This window comes from Malaclemys terrapin, chromosome 7 (genome assembly GCF_027887155.1).
Source record: "Malaclemys terrapin pileata isolate rMalTer1 chromosome 7, rMalTer1.hap1, whole genome shotgun sequence".
Taxonomy (NCBI): Eukaryota; Metazoa; Chordata; order Testudines; family Emydidae; genus Malaclemys; species Malaclemys terrapin.
In genome coordinates this window covers 26,679,398-26,698,648 of record NC_071511.1, presented here as the reverse complement: position 1 = coordinate 26,698,648, position 19,251 = coordinate 26,679,398, and the positions used below count along the sequence as shown (strand labels likewise).

The 19,251-nt window shown below is 40.0% G+C and overlaps 1 long non-coding RNA gene across 1 annotated transcript; it reads left to right on the top strand.

The window, feature by feature from the left end:
- Nucleotides 1-1,507: 1,507 nt before the first annotated feature.
- Nucleotides 1,508-14,234, top strand: LOC128840049 (uncharacterized). Its single transcript, XR_008445596.1, has 5 exons — nt 1,508-1,585; nt 4,878-4,913; nt 5,755-5,911; nt 7,440-7,580; nt 12,304-14,234. It is a non-coding gene; the product is annotated as an uncharacterized LOC128840049 (long non-coding RNA).
- The last annotated feature ends 5,017 nt before the right edge of the window (nt 14,235-19,251 follow it).

Here is a 19,251-nt window from a genome sequence, read left to right as displayed (position 1 = left end):
AGTTAAAGAGCCTTTTAATACCTAGTATTTTCTCCCAACGAGGATAATTGTGCACTGTAATCAAGGCACCTTTCAATTACTGTTTTTGCTACATGAAACAGCTCTTTAAGTCTCTTACTATAAGGCATTTTTCTCCAGCCCTCAACTAATTTTTATGGCTCTTTTCTGCACTCTCTCCAATTTTTCAATGTTCTTTTTAAAAATGTGAACATCAAACATGCCCATTCAACTGTTCTGTCACATACAGGATAGAAACTCCAAAATCTAGCCCCTTCTCTGTACTCCACATCCATCCCTGCTCCCCCTCAGTGTCCCTGGGAAGGAGTTGCCACTGCAGCTTGGAGTGCACAGACTTGGTTCAATAGGATCACAATGCCACTGAAATTTGGCCCAGCTGCCCATCCATCTGGCACTGCAGAGGGAGAAGCTGGGTCAAATTTCAGTGGTGTTGCAACCCTAGGCATCAAATGCCCGAACACCACTCTGGCCTGGATTTCAGGTGCTGGAGGGATGCTATGTACTATTCTGGCAACAGTACTTTCTTGCCCTCTAAATTGCATGGACCCCTGTGCAGCTGCACCAGCTATTCCTCCACCAGTGGAAATGTACACAGTATTTTAGTATCAATGTCACCAATGCCATATACAGAAGTAAAGTCACCTCCCTACTTCTACGCACTACTTTTTTGTTGATATATCCAAGGAGTGCATTGGCCTTTTTAGCCACAGCATCACATTGGGAGAACATGTTGAGTCAATTGTCCACTATGACCCATAAATCCTTTTCAGAATCACTGATTTTCAGGATATAGTTCCCTCATTCTGTAGCTGTGATCTTCTTCTTGTTGGGGTTTTTTTTTTAGATGTATGCCCTTTTGTTTGACTGTATTAAAATTTCATTTGAATGGGCCCAGCTTACCAAGCAATCCAGATCACTCTGTATGATTGCCCTGCCCTCATCACTCCACCAATCTTTGTCATCCACAAATTTTAGCAGTGGTGATTTTGCATTTACTTCATGGATAACAATACTGAATAGCATCAGGCCCCCACTGGTCCCTGCGGAATCCTACTAGAAATCTCCCCATTTAGTGATGATTCCGCACTGATGACTAGTTTTGAGATCTATCAGGCTGCTCCTGTGATCTCTTCCCCACTGTCTCCCATGGACACTCCTTCCAAGACACAGGCTGCTTCTACCTGCAGTCTGTCCCGATTGGAACTCTGTGGTTCACCCCGCTTTAAACTGGACCACCAGGCTACAACCATGGGCATAGTTTGGGGGATGCCCGCGGGGTGGGGGAGACTTCCTTCCCAAACAGAGGCGAGATGGGGGGGGGGGTCACGCGGGGTCATATGCGACTCGCCCTCGCCTGATTTCTGCCCTGCTGCAGGCCTTGCTCTGCTCAGCCCACCTGGGAGTGGAAGGGGGGGGGGGGGGCTCTTTCCTTCCCACGCCGCACTCCCCCCGCCCAGCACATTTCGGCTCGCGGGGCGTGGAGGGGGCGGGACGAAGCAGCTGTTCTGCGCTCTGGGTCGCTGCCTCAGCAGCTGGACGCCGCCTCCTGGGTCTTTCCCGTACAACGGTGCGTGCCTGCGGGGGGTGGGTGCGGCAGGGGAAGGAGAAAGGGATGGGGCAGGAGACAGTGGGGAGGGGACGAGGAAGAAGAGAGGGGGATCTGGGAATGGGCGGGGGAAGCAGGAACCCGGCATGTGTCAGTCCCTCGGCGGCAGCAGCAGGGAGGCAGCCGCTGCAGAGCAGTGATATCGCTGCAGCAGCTGATGCCGGAGTGGCCTCCAGCAGCTGCTCGGGTTCTCCTGTTAAGCCTGGGTGGCAACCCAGGTATCACTCCAGACAGGGGGAGAGAGCCAGTGAGCCCAGGAACTGGCTTCCGTGTGCACATGTGTGCGTGCATGTGTCCCCTCCCCCCCAATATCGCGCTCAAACTAGGCCTATGGCTACAACACACCCTATTCCCATTGTCCTGCCATGGCTGCAGTGCGTGCTGTGCCTTATACCCCCTGGCAGTTCTGCATGAGCGCACTCCTCACCTCTGCTACTTTCACCTCTGTCCAAGTGGAGCCCTGCAGCTCTACCACACTCAGACTGACCCTGTGTGGCAACCTCCCTCTTTCTGACTATTACCATGAGCGGCCCAAATGTAAGTGAGACCTGCAAGCCATTCCACTCTGGGTGCCTGTGACTGTTAATTGATTAAAGTGACTCAAAACAGCTCCTTCCAAACAGACATATTATTCATTCACCCAAAAGTACACCACAGTTAGGGGCAAAGGTTACACCACAAAAAGGCCTGCATGCCTGGGGCTTGCTGCTGCTCACAGTGTCTCTCAAAGCTGCAGAGCCCCTGCCTTAGTTCCACAGCCCTGCCGCATCAGCATCTCTGAGGGTGACCAGACAGCAAATGTGAAAAATCAGGACAGGGGGTGGTGGTGGAACCTAGCTCAGAAAAAGACCCCAAAATCAGGACTGTCCCTATAAAATCGGGACATCTGGTCACCCTAGTGTCTCTCCTCAAGAAGCTGCTGCCCATTTATTCTTCTTTTCCTCTAGGCCTGGCTTTTTACAGCTTAGTGTTCTTTTGATCTTAGTCCCTGGCCTTGGAAATATAGGCCTCCTGGCAACAGGCAGGTAGGGAGTTCCCGACTAGCTCACCAATTTTTTCTCTTAAGGACCCTTTGGTATTGTCCCTGGAAATATCTTACCTCTGTCATTATTTCATTTCCTGCTTGCTCCTTCCTAACAGTCTTCTTTGATGTATGTCCATGCAGTCAGCCAGAATAATATCAAGTAAGTAAACTGAGGCACATATAATCATACAAAATAGTTCTCCACATGATATAACCTGTATAGGGCTAATCTTTTAAATCAGAATGTTGTGTAGTACTAAGTCAAACTTACACAAAGTCTACGTATTTTACATCTATGCAGTTACCTTTATCAACCAAACTTGTAATCACAGGAGAAAATTAAATCAGGTTTGTATGACAAGATGTATTTTTCAGAAATCCATGTTGACTGGCATCAATTATATTCTCATCCTTTCATTCTTTATTAATTGAATCCTATATCAGTTTTTCCATTATTGTGCTTCGTATTGATGTCAGGCTAACTGACCTACAGTTACCTGGATCCTCCAGCTCATCTGTTTTGAATAATGGCACAATATTAGGACATTTCCAGTTTTCTGGAATTTCCCCAGTATTCCAAGATTTATTAAAAATAACATCAGGAGGCCAGAGATCTCCTCAGCCAACTCTTTTAGGATTCCTGGGTACAAGTTATTCAGGCCCACTGATTTAAAAATGTTTAGCTCTAGTAGATGCTGTTTAACATCCTCCTTAGTCACTAATGGATTGGAATATAGTTAATCATCCTCATGTGATATTTGTACATCTTCCTGCTTCTTTCCAAATACAGAACACAAGTATTTATTGACACTTCTGCCTTTTCTGCATCATTATTAAGAATTTTACCATATCCATCTAGTAACAGAGCTATACCATTGTTAGAGAGTTGTTTGTTCCTAATATTTGTAAAAAAAAATCCAAAACCTTCTTATTGTCTTAAATTGTGCTAGTCATGGCTTTTTCCCTTATTTCTTTTGCTTTTCTTATCACTCTTCCATATTTCATAACTTCTATTTTATATCGATTGCTCTCTGATTCCCCTTATTTTTCATTTCATGCACCAATATCCTGGAGAAATGTCTGTGCTCAAAAAGAAAACTCATTGAAAATACCATTCAAATTTAAACACATGAACAAATGTCGCAACTTACACTGAATCCATTCCACTTTAGAGGTCTTTTGACATACTGAATCACTTAATCTGTGCTCCAACAATTTATTATTTCACCAGATGCCCTAATGCAATTTCTTCCATATATTACTTTTTGCTAGTCTCTGTTTTTCTGTTTAATTAATAGTGTGGGATTTTTAGTGAATCCTTTAAACCCATTTTGAATGCATCAAAATTCTTCTTCTTTCAATGTTCAAGGAAGTGTAGTTATGCCATTATGATCAGTACATATTGTCATAGCATATTGCAGATTAACAACAGCTTCTTGACAAACTGAAGCCTTCTTTTCCATTTGTCTGGGCACTTAGTGCGCAGCAGGCTAGTGTGGTGCAGATTTATACCCAGCTCACCATACACTTAGCGTCTCCATGGGGTCAAAGCCTTAATCTAGAATAACTCCACTGATTTCCATACAATTACACCAGTGTAAATAAGATCAGACTCTTGCTCTCTTGTCTTTTTCTTTCTCCCATTATTTCCTTTATCTTTAATCCTACATTTTGTTTTAGCCTATGTCCTTTTGTTTTCATCTGTCACTTCCCCTATCATATTCTAGTCTATTTCAATTTACCCTGTGTTCTTCTCCTCCTCCCACATCCAATACAAATATGTAGACTTGTTTAAAATGAGGTTAAATGGTATTTCTCCTGGATTACACAGGAATACACCTGTGGGGAGCCCAGCACTGCTTCCTCGTGTCTTTTAATTCCAAAACAATGTTAATGGTATAGATTAATGGAGAGAAAGAGACAATTATAACTGATCCTAAATTTAGAATTATGGGCCTGGATCCAAAGCCCACTGAAGACAATGAGAGTCTTTCCATTAACTTCAGTGGGTTTTGGATCAGGCCCAAGATTACTTTGGTATTTAACACTGCTTTATTTTGAAGCTATACTAAGAACCAGGGAAAACTGCCTTGAAAACTAAGCCCACCTTTATTTTGAAAAGGAAAGCTTGACAACTTTTGCCAGGCTCTGGAACTTAATTAAAGTAGTGGAAAATTTCAAAGTGACAAGTAACTAAAGGCCTATTCTTATTCTTTTTCTCTTTTTCAGTTCTTGTGAGCGGAAGAGCAAATGCATGTGGATCAGGTGGGATGAAAGAAAAAGACTGTCTTACATGGTCTCAGAGCTTGTTCATTCATCCAGACACCCACCCAAACTCCCTTCAAAAAACAGAAAAATGACTCCTCTTGACCCCTTTTAATATTCTCCTATAGATTTTTCTCATGAATTAAGCTGTGTGGGATATCTCCAAGTTCCCATCTGTTTGCACTGTGATCACAGAGCTCTCACTTGTGATTTTAAAAAAATGTTTTGTGCTGAACATTTCTGAAAATGAGAATACACCTTTCCCCCCAACTTTAATTGTTACAGACCCTAATACCAATCTAGCTAATGATCTCTCTATACCAGTGGTCTCCAAACTTTTTTGATCGCGCACCCCTATCAGTAAAAATTTTTGACCACACACCCCCAAGCAAAAAAAAGAAGGCGCTCAGACTCCAGCCCAAACTGCTGAAGCAAAAAAAAGGAAAAGAAGAAAAGCCACCTGAATTGCCGAAGCAGCGCTCCCCTCTGGAGGCGCTCCTCCTGCCGCGCACCCCACTTTGGAGACCACTACTCTACACCATAGGTAAGTTAATTAGTCCCTCATTGCATGTAGTTCTTTGGATATCTATAAAGGACCATACATACAAAATATGATTTTAAGCAAGTCTCTTTAAGAATTCTTATCTCTGATCTGCAGTGCAGATTTCAGGCCTAAGCCACCTGTCATTGGCCACTGTCAGAAGACAGGCTACTTGGCTAGATGGACCTTTGTTCTGACCCGATATGACTGTTTTTATGTTCTTATGTAATCCTGTTCCTATGAAAATCAATGAGAGCAAGATTGGGGTCCTCAATTGCATAATTTATACTTATTCCATAGGTTGAACTCCCATGACTATCAGTGGAAGTGCTGGACAGAGAACAAATGCAGAATATGCTATGGATATCTGCAGTAGAGCTCAGATAAGATGCTTTTAAAAGCCCATGATGCTTATATGTCTGCATGTAAACATATTCAAGCCCACCTAGAACCCTAGGTATGTACTTGAGCTGCTAGCTTCTGGTCCTACTTGAGCTGCCAGAGCTTCAGTGTTATTGTTATTCAAACTAGCTAGATCGAAGCTAGCTCAGCTATGTCTGCATGTGCTTCAGTCACACCTCTGATTGTAGTGTAGACATTTCCAGAGAGGCATAAGATATATATATTAGCCTGTGATGGGTTGCTCTACTCACAGCTGGATGGCGCAGCCTCCTGGCGGTTCTGGAGAGTAGCCAACGCTCTCTTTATCTGAAGCCCCGCTCTCACTCCAGAAGCTGCTGGGGCCTCTTCATGACTCAGCCCTCCGGGGTGGGGGTTGGGTGGGATGGGGGAGTCTTTTCTCCCAAACAGGCTCAAGCAGTCTTCCTATGCACTGCCCCACTTGTGCCATTTCCCCAGTGGCTGGTGGGGGAACCCAGCGAGCTTCTTTTAATAAACGCTTTCAGCCCTCAGCCTAACAGGTTAATTGGCCCAGTCTGGCCTCCGTTAACTCTTTCAGGGTGAATGTGGGGTAGACACCCCATCACATAGCCATATTTATTAAACTTTGCAAAGGGAACATGCTCTACAACTCCCTGCACCAACTAAGTCAACTATCCAGGGATGGGATTCCACCCTTTCACTCTCCCCACCCCATAAGAAGTCTTCTATGGGGAGTTATCACATCTGTACAGCCCCTGACTACCCTGTCCCACTCCGTGCTGTAGAGTTCACTGGTATAAGGTTGGGATATAGTTGCTTTATGCCAGAACAACTTGGTTTCATGTTAGACTGTCTGCTAACAGGACATTTTGCTCATGCTGGAGTAAATCTGAGTCTATATGTTTATGAATATGCAACGTGTTTATGAATATGCAGAGTGTTATTGGAATTTCATATTGAATATTTACTCTACACTACGTAAAACTGACCTACGTGCTACAAAATGACTGGATGGCAATAGTATTTGCATATGTTCAGATTTTTTTCCTAGGACTGATTAGAAAATTCAAGCTCTTCATTGTTTAGACTCTCTATCTAACTCTTTTTAGATAACAAGTACAAAACCACTATCTAATCCAAGTAGGAAAACAACAGAGCACATTGAGAATGCTATTGTTCTCTTTTTGCGGTTTATAATGTGCTGTCAGATGCAGGTTTCTAACAGTCCCTTAGGGTAAGTCACAAACAAAAATTATCACATCATCAACTTCATTGCCTCTTCCCAGAATCCCTAGTGTGTCTGTTTAAAGTTTTATTTAACAATGGACTGTATCAAAGGAATATCACCCTTAAATGATTAAATCCATTCCAAATCCAGTGGAAAAGAAGAGTGGGCTGAGGTTTTTCAGGCAGCAACCAGACCTTGGAAAGTTTAATTGTGGATAGTCATAGCTAAAGCTGCATTTTTGTCTCATCAGTCATGGGTGGCATGGAGTCCATGATTTTCTTGTTTTTCAACTATATAGCCGTGATTTTTGGCATGTGGGGACTTTTTCCTGACGGGTGGATGGACGTTGTGGTAACTGTTCAGTTGATTTCACCAGGAATCTCGAGTACTGCCAAGTTAAACCCCAGACTGCATGGCTGGTTTATAAAGAGCTCCAGGAGCTCGGCAACAACAATACGTGATGCAAAGGACCCAACCAGCGAACTCTGGGGATGATGAGGTTTCTTCCTCCCTCAAGGTAACATTCTGTAAGAATGGAGTTTGGTTGGGGTCATAGTAAGGAGAAAAAAATAGTGGAACTATTTTCATGCACCACTTTCCATACCCACTCCTCTTTGGGCACTTCTCCCTTTGCCTTTTCATGATGTCTTCTGCTCCTCTCTCCTGGTGATTGCTGTCCCATTCCCTTTGAGGCTCATTGGTGCTTTCTTTTGCTGTCCGTTGGAGGCTGCTTGCCTCTTTTTCCTGTTTTCTGTGGAAGTAGCGTCATCTCATTCCCTGTCATCTCCTTCCCCTTCAGCTGGCATGAATGAAATTTGGGTTAGGTGGCAGAAAGGTTGCATGCTGGATCTACAGTTTTGCAGATTAGGGAACCAATTGATTGACTATGCAAAAGACCCCAAGTATGTGTCAACCAGACCTGGAAATTCTCACTGAAATCAATGAGAGCTACGTCCATGTATCCAAGAGCAGAACTCAGCTTTTAAGAATTAAAAATCTTGTTTTCAAACTTCACATAGTTGAGAGAAGAGAAAAGCAGAGCATATGTTTATAAGCAAAATAATTTTTAAAGAGTGGGCCAGATTGTCAGCTTTTTGTCCAGCTGTTTTGCCATTCTCAAGCAACAAGAAGTAGCCTTTTAACTCCCCTAATAGGTTTAGGGTCTCCTGGCATAGGGCATTCCCCATGGTATATAACCATAGCTTTGCCACTTGCTTTCCCTAGCTTAGGAGGATGTGGCTGGAGTGTGCAGTATTCCAGAAATCTCCTGTCAGCAGAACAGTCCATAGGGACTAAAAAGTGCAGAAAATCCTACAATTAGCATGATGCAAGAGTGAGTGATTAAACTGAGTTGTGTAAATTAAGAACACACAGCAAGTTGTAGATCTCTGAATCTCTCCAGAAGGATTCTCAACTTGAAATAGCTGGAAGTGTCTTTGTGGTGGTCAAGTTTTCTGTATTTAGTGAGCATTAAGGTTCCGATAGCTCAGCAGGAAATTATCAGTTTTTCAAGTTTCCAGATTTCTAGATTCCTCTCTACCAGTCTCAGATTCAAGACATCAAAGACTTGACTGCACCGATGTATACCTTAAATTACCCAATACAAAAATACAGTTATGTTAGATATGTCTTATTGATGCTACCTGAACAAAACAGTGGAGCGAATCACTGTTATCTATCCTATTATCAACAGCAGAGCTCAGGAGCAAATCTGCTTAAAAATGTGGCTATTTTGCACAATCGAGCACCATTTCAGTAAGAACAGGTGAACTCCTCCAGATAAAACAAAAACCAGTGACCTGAAACACCATTCACAACTTGGAATGAACTCTAATAGCAGGGTTTTGAAGTTCTTTTTTTTCCATGCTTTTTTATTTTCATGGTAGTCTCTTCTTTCTAGGTTCTCAGAGAAACCATATTTGCAGTGTTTCTGACCTGGTGGTAGCAGAATGTATCTTTACACATCATATTCTTGAATCCTGCCATATTTCAGCTCAGTTTTTCCACTTCTGAGAGTTTAGGTGTGAAATCTAGGGTTACCTGGACTGATCCTCTGAAAAAATTGACATTTTTAACACCTAGGCATATATGCCCTAGCTTTATCTCAGCAGATGAGAAGGATTAGAACTTCTGGGGTGGGTTAAATTCTTGTAGCAGAAAAATGAGTTGATGCAGACTAAAGCTATTCTTTACTAGCCTCTTTTTATATATAATATGCATATAGTTCCTACCAATGCTGTAGCTGAAAGAGCAGAAATAGAAGCAAAGCTTACATATATACAGCACAAGATTTCAAAAACTCAGCAAAGCAGCTCTGGTCAAAATGTTAGTCAGGCTATTTGCACACATAAGCTGTTCCCAAAAGCTAAGCAAAACTCGTGTGCCTTAATTCCACTCCAAACAGATTCAAATCCCTTGGTAACAAAATGTGTTTGGAGCTGTCCCTCAAAGAAAAGAAAAAAAGAAAAAAAAAAAAAAAAACCCCACAGCCCACTGTATCCAGCTCCAGATAGGTACCAACATGTCTAGGGATTGTCTGGATTAGTACATTAAACTATTTTCAGATAACATATGTGCAGGAAGTTCAGCTTTAAAAGTCTTAAGCATTGATGGGTAAATTAAGCCAAGGAATAAGCAGGTGAAAATCTTGTTGCCTTCAATGAGATTTGCACCGATTTATGCCACAAATTAAATCCAACCCATGTGATAACCCCCATGGAAACCTTTCAGGAAGTCTCCCTTCAGATATTCATTCCAATAAAGATATTGATTTAATATCTTTATCGCTTTTCAAGTAAAGTTAGCGTGAATTTTCAGTTTGCAAACATTTTGAGGCAAAAATATTCATGAAATCAAAATATTTTTATTCTTACCCCTTTTTTGACCCAAGTGGTTAGCCAACTTTCAGGGTTGTACGGGTTGTTTCAGTTAGGAAGAGAAATTAGTGATGGAGTCAAGTATTTCTTTGCTGCAATCCTGTTTGTTACAGAGAATATACATAATGTCCTGTTTCCCTGAACACAAGAAGAGTCAAGCAACAAGAGACACTTCCTTTGCTCACAGTTCCAAGTCCCTTTCAAGCCAGGATGTAGCCCAAGAACTCTCTATCTCTCTCACCTTTTTCTCAGGGTGGCCCTACCAATGCTTCTGTGACTGTGTCCGGTTCTTCCTTGCTGCCCTCTGTCTCCGCTTCGTTGGTCTTCTGCTGCTTCTTTCATAGACAAACACATTTCCAACCAAACAATAGCCAGTGAAACTTCTCTGTCAACATGTGCTTGTGTTTTGGGTGGAGGCTCCTATGGTTTCAGCCACCTACATCTATAAAAAGCTTAATTGTTTCTTACATGGATCCCAAAAGGAGGGTAACTGCTACACCCACCAGTTTCAACAAGGTTTAATCCAATCCATAATACACACTAATTTTGTGCACAGAATAAAATTCAGTTTAATCCAATCCATAACACACACAGCCAGAATAAAACAGGACCCAAAATTCACTGACATTCACAAAATCTGGCTTTTTTTTTTTTTTTTAAGAAAAAGTGCTGGTATTTAGTGTGACTTTTATGTCCATCAGGAAGGACTATTGCTATTTTTAGCAGAGCACTGTGCCAACAGATGGTTGGACATGAGGAACTTATTCTTGGATCATGATGGAGGAAAACAGCCCCTCTTTCCTCCAAGTATTAACTAATAAGACACATATATGTATAATAATCATCAGAAATCTGACATTTATATAACATCTTTCATTCTGGAGAATCTTAAAACATTGCCCAAACTACACATACATTTTGGGATTTTAAAAGCAACATGAGGGAAGTTAGCCTCATATCTTCCACATTTGAAAACCTTGATTTAAATTCACAAGTAGTTTACAATAAACACGTATTACCATGAGCTGAGGGCAAATGGCGCAGCCTATAGCTTAAGAGTGAGTTGAGGCAATTTTTTGCCTGGATGACCGTAGTAACACGCTTAATCTTATGAAATATGTCATTGGGTTTTCAGTCCCCTTGGAGACAGACTTGACCTTGGGTTTTTAAGGTCTTATCTCTGGCATCTTTGTTCATTCCCATTTGGCTGCAGCATAACATTACCACTATATGGGGTAAAATATACCTCCAGCACTGTCCCATGAACTTGGCACATCACTTTCAAGCGCTGATGCTTCCAAAAAATGCCCCTCTGTTCCACAGCAGTGTCATGCAGTGAAGCCAAAGGGATTGGGGCTCAAACAAATAAGTGTCATAATCACTGAAATAAATGTGTATTATTTAGTAACCTTAATTAAAATCCTGGCAGATTCTGGAGCCATACTTCTTGCTATGTGTTGCTAATCACAAAGCCTGCTTTTTATGTGGTGTCACATTATCAATGCATTCTCTGCTGACTGACTTTTCCTTTTATTTCCAGGCGTTAGTTCATGACTACCTATTTTCTCACTCTTCAGAAATGTCTATAGTTTGTCATGATTCAGCTTTATGACTCTTGGCATGAGCCCCTAGAGGCAAATGGGCAACTGCTGCTCTCATGCTACCATGAACTTGCCTGATTCTTCTCCCAGTCACAAAATTCTGAGATTAGCCACTGACAGTTACATTCATGCATAGTTGGTTAATATGATGTGGTATGTGAAACAATCCAATCCTGTTCACAAATTCCTGGCATTTTTATATTATTTTTCCATCCTTATTTTGAAATTGTGAAATACGTTTGTTACCATGAGTTAGAGTATTTCTCCAAGTACTAAAAAAAAAAAAAAAAAAAAAAAAAAAAAATTGAAATTGTTTCCTTGTACTGTCTGTGCATCTGTATCCACTTCTCTTGTCTTTATTCTTAGATTGTAAGCTTTTTGGGACAGAAATCATGTTTTTGTTCTGTGTTTGCACAGTGCCTAGCACAGGGTCCTGATCCATGACTGGGGATCTTAGGCATTACCACAATATGAGTAAATATATAATTATATATATAAATATATATAATTATAATTATAATAAAAATAATGATAATGCAGTAATTTGAGCTGATCTACCCTAAAGAAACACAAATCAGTGAAAAAATAATTATGGTGATAGTTTTACAATACATACTAGTTTTTCTTTTAATGAATTCAGTGCTTGTGAGAGGTAGATTGTCAGACTCAGAGACTACAGTCCATTTATGCATAGCAAAAGTACAACATGAGCAACAGTACTGCAAGCTTTCTCACAGTATCTCACTGATCTGTTTCAACCCAGCTATGAAGGGAGGAAACGAGAAGGTAGCTTATTCTTCTGGCCCATTCCATCCTTGGATTTCAGTTTTGATGGCACTACTTAGTCACCAGAAATCATCACTGAGACACCAAGTCATTTCAAATCGTAAGCTACTGAAGAACTGTTATAAGGTAATGACTTTCCCTCACTAACAACTCGCCTGGCTTCACTCCGATGAACTAGAATGAAAGGCGCTGAGATTTATCAGCACCAAGCGCAAGCCATTTGTGGGAGCAGTTGTTGTGATGTAAGGATTTGGGGGAGGTGACAGAGACCAAAAGCCATCTTCCATTTGGTAAGGCAGGGCTTTGAATTCTAGGGCGGGAGATAGGATGGTGGCAGGTGGCAGCTTACAACAGAATCTCTTTTCTGGGGTATATAGTGCCTGAATTAAAATAACTGTTAAATAAAAGCTCTCGATGCCTTACTAAGAACACTGCCACATCATTCAGTACCCTGCTCCCTAATATGTCTCAGATTTATTTTATTGCCATAAAAGCACAGGGCAAACCTAGATCCTGTGTGAGCCACATGAAGACCCTGTCTGATACACATAGTGACCCTGTGCCTCCTATCTGACTCCCAGCCTCCTGTGGTTCTCTCCTGACTCCATATCAGCATGGCTCCAGTAAAACCATGCTGACAATGCTTCCACCAATCTCTGGAATCCTCCTTTAAAGAAGGCTCTGCAGGCAGAGGTGGTGCATGAAAAAGTTAAGGTTGCCTCAGGTTCTGTTTACTTCTCCAAGGCTTGAAAAGGAGTGGATGTTGTGCATCCCCCTTAGCCCTGCCCCAGCCCTCCTTCTCTTCCTGTCCTGTACTCTCCCCACTCCCTCCATTTTACACTTTGAATTTCTTGACTGTTTTCTGGATAACTTTATAACCTTAAAGTTGCACTAACAGAGGGCTTTTTTTTTTTCATTTAATGTCCTTAGGATTTAAAAAAAGAAAGAAGAGAACAGGAACTGAATATATATATAAAATATGACACATATGTCAATGATAACTTAAGGGCCACAAATTAAGAGTTTCATATGACTTCATATGAAGCACCTTTCATATGACCTTACCACTTAATGTACAGTCATACCATGTAATTAGAGGGAATGGGGCTGTGCTAAATGATCTTGGGAGTTACAGGTATGGGGCACTTCAGAGTTTAATACTTTGTTTATTATTTCCCATTATTATGTCACTGAATTACTGAGATTGCTGTGTGTTGTATAAACATTATTTAACATTCAGATTACTTAAAAACTCTAAATGAAGCTTTGAAATAAATTCAGATTGGTTCCTAGGGAATTGCTGAATAAGAGAACCAAACCTAGAAAATAAAACCTGCAAAGTTGTTCAGCAAATTGTTTATCTTAGTTTGTAACTTTGCAGGAAATGGATTCTAAGAAAACCCTTCTTCAACCCTACAACCAGAAAAGTATTTTAGGGATTGCCAGGGAGGACCCCTTCTGTCACTTCTAGTCAATGGCACCTGCCTATGTTTCCAGGTAGGCTATCACAGGCCAGTTTCATTCATCTCTCTCAGTCATGGACAGTGGCTGGAGGCTCCAGGATCAGTGATAATAAAGGAGGGTTGGGCAGAAGTAACCTCAGTTCTATTCCACCTGGAAATTTCTCCCTCACAGCCATCAGTCATTAAAGAGTTGATTACATTTACCACCTTAGAGAGATTGACATGCCTGCCACCAGCTTTTGTGAGGATTTCAGATTTATAGATTTAGTGTCTCCTGAGGGATTCCATTTACATTGTTCAGGTATCACAGTATGTTGTGTGGGTTTGGTGCAGCAGAGCACAATCCATGTTTTAACCTTTACCCATTTGATAAATAGGATCATAGCTTTTAGGCTGAGGATGAAATGCCCTGGTAGTAAAGGTTAAAACAGTCACCTCACTGATTGTGGGGAATTAAGGTATATAATACTGTTAATTCATCATAAACACACTATCTGGAGTAGACATGGGATGTGTCAGCAGATATAGGCAGCCTATATGTGTGGAGTTTTGTGTATCCAAGAACAGTAGCTAGCCATAAACTGTTATAAGCGACAGTATCCTTAGTTTATAGGTTAGAGGACAGCTTAGGGACATCATGCCCCCACTAAGTGGTGAATGTGTTCTGAAAGGACTGAGGCCAGCGATGGGAAAAGGACTGTCCTTGCCTCTCTCCTTTCATCAGCTGCCAGCTCACTTAGCCTGTGGGTCTAGTTTGTTTTTGTTTGTCTAGTAATCAAGCTGTGGCCTCTTTAATCATCAGAACATAATTGTTCTTATTCACATGTGGCTTTGACACGCAGCTCCATCACAATTCCCTTCTACTGCATGTAACATGACCGTACAATAGCCTCGTAAAACATGCTCCACCAGGAGCTTGATAGCCTCATGTTGTATATACTCAAACCACCACATTTCTCAGTACAATTTGCCACTAGAGAGTAGCTCTCTAAAATGCAAAGCTTTAGGCTAGAGAGGCAATTGATTCTTGATTCTTATTTACTTATTGGGTATGAACATAATTGGACTTTCATCACAAAATATTATCATTAGCTGGAGCGGGTTTTGTTTGACAGGCCTGATAATCAATCATCAGATTTCACCACTTGTTTTGTGGCATTGTATTTCATCACTTGGTACAGTATGTAACATTATAAAGCATAAGTTTGTTAACTGAGTGTTTATTTGAATGGGTTTCACTATAAATAAAGGTTCTCTATATACTTTTTTAAATAAAAAAGTTTATTTTTATACCAACTATTTGCTTTCCTGTGCTAAATCTGTGTCGAGGAGAAATCCAGGACTGAAGGAGCATGAAAACTGATTTGTTTCTCACCTAGAATGGGTGATCCTTCCAGGTCAGGTAAGAGACTTTTGGTCGGGTACTGCTTCACTGGTTCAACAGAACATGTATTTTTTTCCAGCACTGTAAGTCACTTATCCTTTGAGAAAGAAAAAGAAGGCTGGTATAGATTAGGAATGGTAATGTAAAGCTTCTACCCACTGCATAAAATTCTTTCAAATTAATACAAGCATTAAATTGTCAATGCTTTTTCCATATACTGCAGATATTAAACAGGACATGCCCGCTAGGGTTGGTATAAAGTTTTGTCAACATTTTTGGCATACAAGGTCTCAGCCTCGGGTCAATATTTTCTTACCAAATTTTGTTGTTTCAATTGCCTTTTTTACACTCAGATATAGTAACTCAAACATTTAAAAAAAATGAAATTTGGCAGACCATTAGTCCATAATGTGATCTAATGCCTTTGGGTATTTTTTTGAATGTAAATCACCAAGATATTTAAGGTTTGAGGTTTAAAAACTGTGCACGCACTTTATCAACTTCTTTTAAAAATATTTAGTATGCATATTTACTGCACGTGTATCTTATAGAGAGTGGAGATTAAACTGCAGATTACTTGCTAAAATTTGCAAACTTTTATCCATGAATAAACAGTCTCATGCACTCCTATTGAATGTTATTTATTGTTACAAAAGTTGTATTAAAATTACAATTAAAGCAAAGGAAAGTAAGACATGAAAAAGCAATGTTTAAGTAACAGTAATGGCTTAAGTTGGCCACACAAAATAAAGAAGTTTATTTATTCTCCTGGGATCTGATCCAAAGAGCACCAAGGTCAGTGAGAGTTTTTTCATTGATTTCAATGTGCTTTGGATCAGGCCACTGCTCCATTGCTCACTTACCCTATTGTGCTGATCTATTGCAGCATGTATACATAGCACAGTAGCACATTCATCTCAGTCACCTGCAGAATGTATTTTATACTTTGGGGCAAGCCACAGATAGCATAGAAGCTTTAATTCTGAATTTCTTTGCTTCTGTAAGTTTGAGTCAAACAGTTTCATATTTGTGTTTAATAGTCTATATTCTTCATTTATTAAATAATAGGGGCTCCTATTGAAGGACACAATTAAACCCCTGTACAGTATTTAAGGGAAATATTACAGACTTTAACAAACATACTTAATACAATGTACATAGGCTAGGGAATTCTAACAGATATTACCTCATTTGAAAGTACTTTTTAACAATTAGCTTAGAAAAGTATTGTGTAATTTTTGTTAGACTTACACAAACTACACTTTTCTTGTAATCAATTAAAAGTGGCAGTGTAACATACAGCACTCATTAGGAAGTGATTCCTGAAGGTCACGTACAATTTGTTCGTTATAGTGATTTGTGGGAGCTTATAGACTCTTTTTGAGATGCTGGCAACATCCACCAAACATCTCAGACACATTGTCTTTCTGAACCTGAACTTTTTTAAAGGTGGTTAAACATGTTGTCTGCTTTAGTTTCCTGTCTATCTTCATCATCAGCCAGCACCTGTTTCCAATAAATTATACACAGTGCTGTATCAGCAACACCTTGGCAACAGCTGCCACCCCTAAAAGCAGAATGCCCTTGAGGACAATACACCTGTGAACACATACAGTGTTTATTTAGCTGAAAGCCAAAACTTTAAGTTACATAAAGCAATTATCTAAAGCCTAATGTATGCCATTATTAACACAAAATAACCTTGTTCTTAAAAACCTATAAAAATCTATTTAAAGGATTTTTCCAAATCCCAGTGAAACATGTACTAGCACTGCTGATCTGCTATTAGCCTAGGACTTAAAAGTCTAATGGTGGGAAGGGGTGGGAGGTTGTGTGTGTAGAGTTACAAAGTAATATTCATGGCATAGATTTGGATTTCATTTTACAGAGAGAGATGGGAGACACAGCCAAGTATTTCTGGAGACATTGTTGAACACTCATTATTTTAGTTCTGTATCAAAAAGTAGCATTTTGTTGTTGAAGAATATAAGTATCATGTTAAAGTAGAGTTTGATGTTTCCATTTGCATTAGGCAGTAAAAGCTATTATAGCAAGAAAAAGCTTTCATTGCTAATACAACTAATCTTTCACCTCTAACCGCATTATCCTTTAATGTAACAGAGAACCTCCTCTTAACAGGAGAAAGTGGTGTTTGGCTGTTTGTAGCAGATCACAGGATAATGCAACTGAAAAGCATTGTAATTAAAATAAAACAAAAGTATGAAATAAGCTCTCAAGATATGGTAGAACAAGGAGAAACATGAGGAACGCCCTAATTTATTTTAAATAAACTATAATACTATATACTTTCAGCCAAATATGCATGGTTTTTATAATACTTCGCACATGTGCCCTACTAGTACTTTGTACTTAATGTCTCCAAAGTTAACATTAAATATCAAAAGTTATATATGTTCTGTATTAAAATGTTGTAAAACACTAACATTATTTTGCTCACAGTTTACAATGCTTTAATCCCTGGCTGATGCTTCCTGATGCCATTTACCGGATGAGCACATATGCTCTTAGGTGACAATGTGTGTTAACATTTCTGTTTGGCCAGAACCAAAAGTTGGAAGGACCTGCTAATGAGCATTGCTGCTTCAAAATTTCTGAAGTATCACTCTTCTCTATCCTCATCATATAGAGCAAAAAACAAGTGGAAATATACATACAATATCAATGCCAACGTATAATTATTCTTGCTTTAATAATTTTAGAACTAGATTCAGTGGGCTTTGTTATGCTTTATGAAGTGGAGTATAAAATTCAGAGAGAATCACATTAGTGTGGTCTCATAATGCATGCCTTGTCTTTCAAGAACAAGTCCCAATGTAACTAATAAATGTAATACTTTATTTCATATTTTATCAGCTAGTTGTAACTTTATTATCCACTACATTGTTTCAGCTGACACTTTTTAAACTGCACACCAAATGATGCCAATGATTGATTCAGTTGCTGAAACTCCAAATGTCTGTACTTGTCAGACTAAATGTTCATGATAATAACATGGAAATCTACAATTTTGCCAGCTTCCCTTAAGTAGAATGATTAGGAAAATATATTTTATTCCTTTAATGAGCCTAAGAATATGATAATTTGATGTTCTCCATATATAGACAGGCTTCCTTCTTTGATTTCAGTCCTTGATTAGGAACCTCTCATATGATTGAATGAAACTGCTAAAAGCACCTATCTAAGATTCCACACAAGAAGGAAATTCAGCTATGGCTGCAGAATAAAAACTATTTATTTTCCCCTGGATTGTTCAGCTTTTTTTAAAGGTCAACAAAGTGAGAAACATACTTTCCTAATGGGAATGCCTTGTATGGGAAATAAGTCACAAGCACAAGTGTGTGTAGATATGGTTTCTAGTTTTTAGATAAACAGAGTTCAGACTGCTGAAAAATTCTCAAAAGCATTAAAAAATATATTGGTTTCCCTGAATATTTCCCATTGGTAATCACAAAGTGCCAAGTTGAGATTTTAAGTGATTAATGGGACCTACATTTGTGGTTGTTCGATATTTACTGTGATAATGAGTTTATTACTGTTTATTTTCCCATGTAATATTAAGCCAGGGTGTTATGTTGTCAAATATGAAATCTGCAAAAGAAAAATTGTTGCTATACTGGCAACTCTCGCTTTCTGAATTCTGGAGTATCAGTGTAACATGCACTGAAATCAGGTTAGTGCTTGAACAAATAATGAGACATGTGTACCAGAATAAGGGGGCATGCCTCGCTGCTTCTAAGGGTCTGACCCTATACTCCTTATGTGGGCTAAACTCCCATTGACTTCAATGCAGAATCCACAAGAGTTTTGCCTGCCTAGGGACTGCAGACTGGAAGTGGGATCAGACTTGCATATAAGAGAGTGCAAACTAAAAGTGATGACTCAAAGAGAACCAGAAGGACAACCTATGCAGGACCATGTTAACTTTGCAGCAGACTCCAGGCTACAATACAGTTTCCTGTCTATGGATTAGATACCATTGCTGAGATATCTGAAGCTTAATATATGCACCAGGCAAATACAGACTTTGCTCCAAGCCTCCAGTCACATTACATCCACA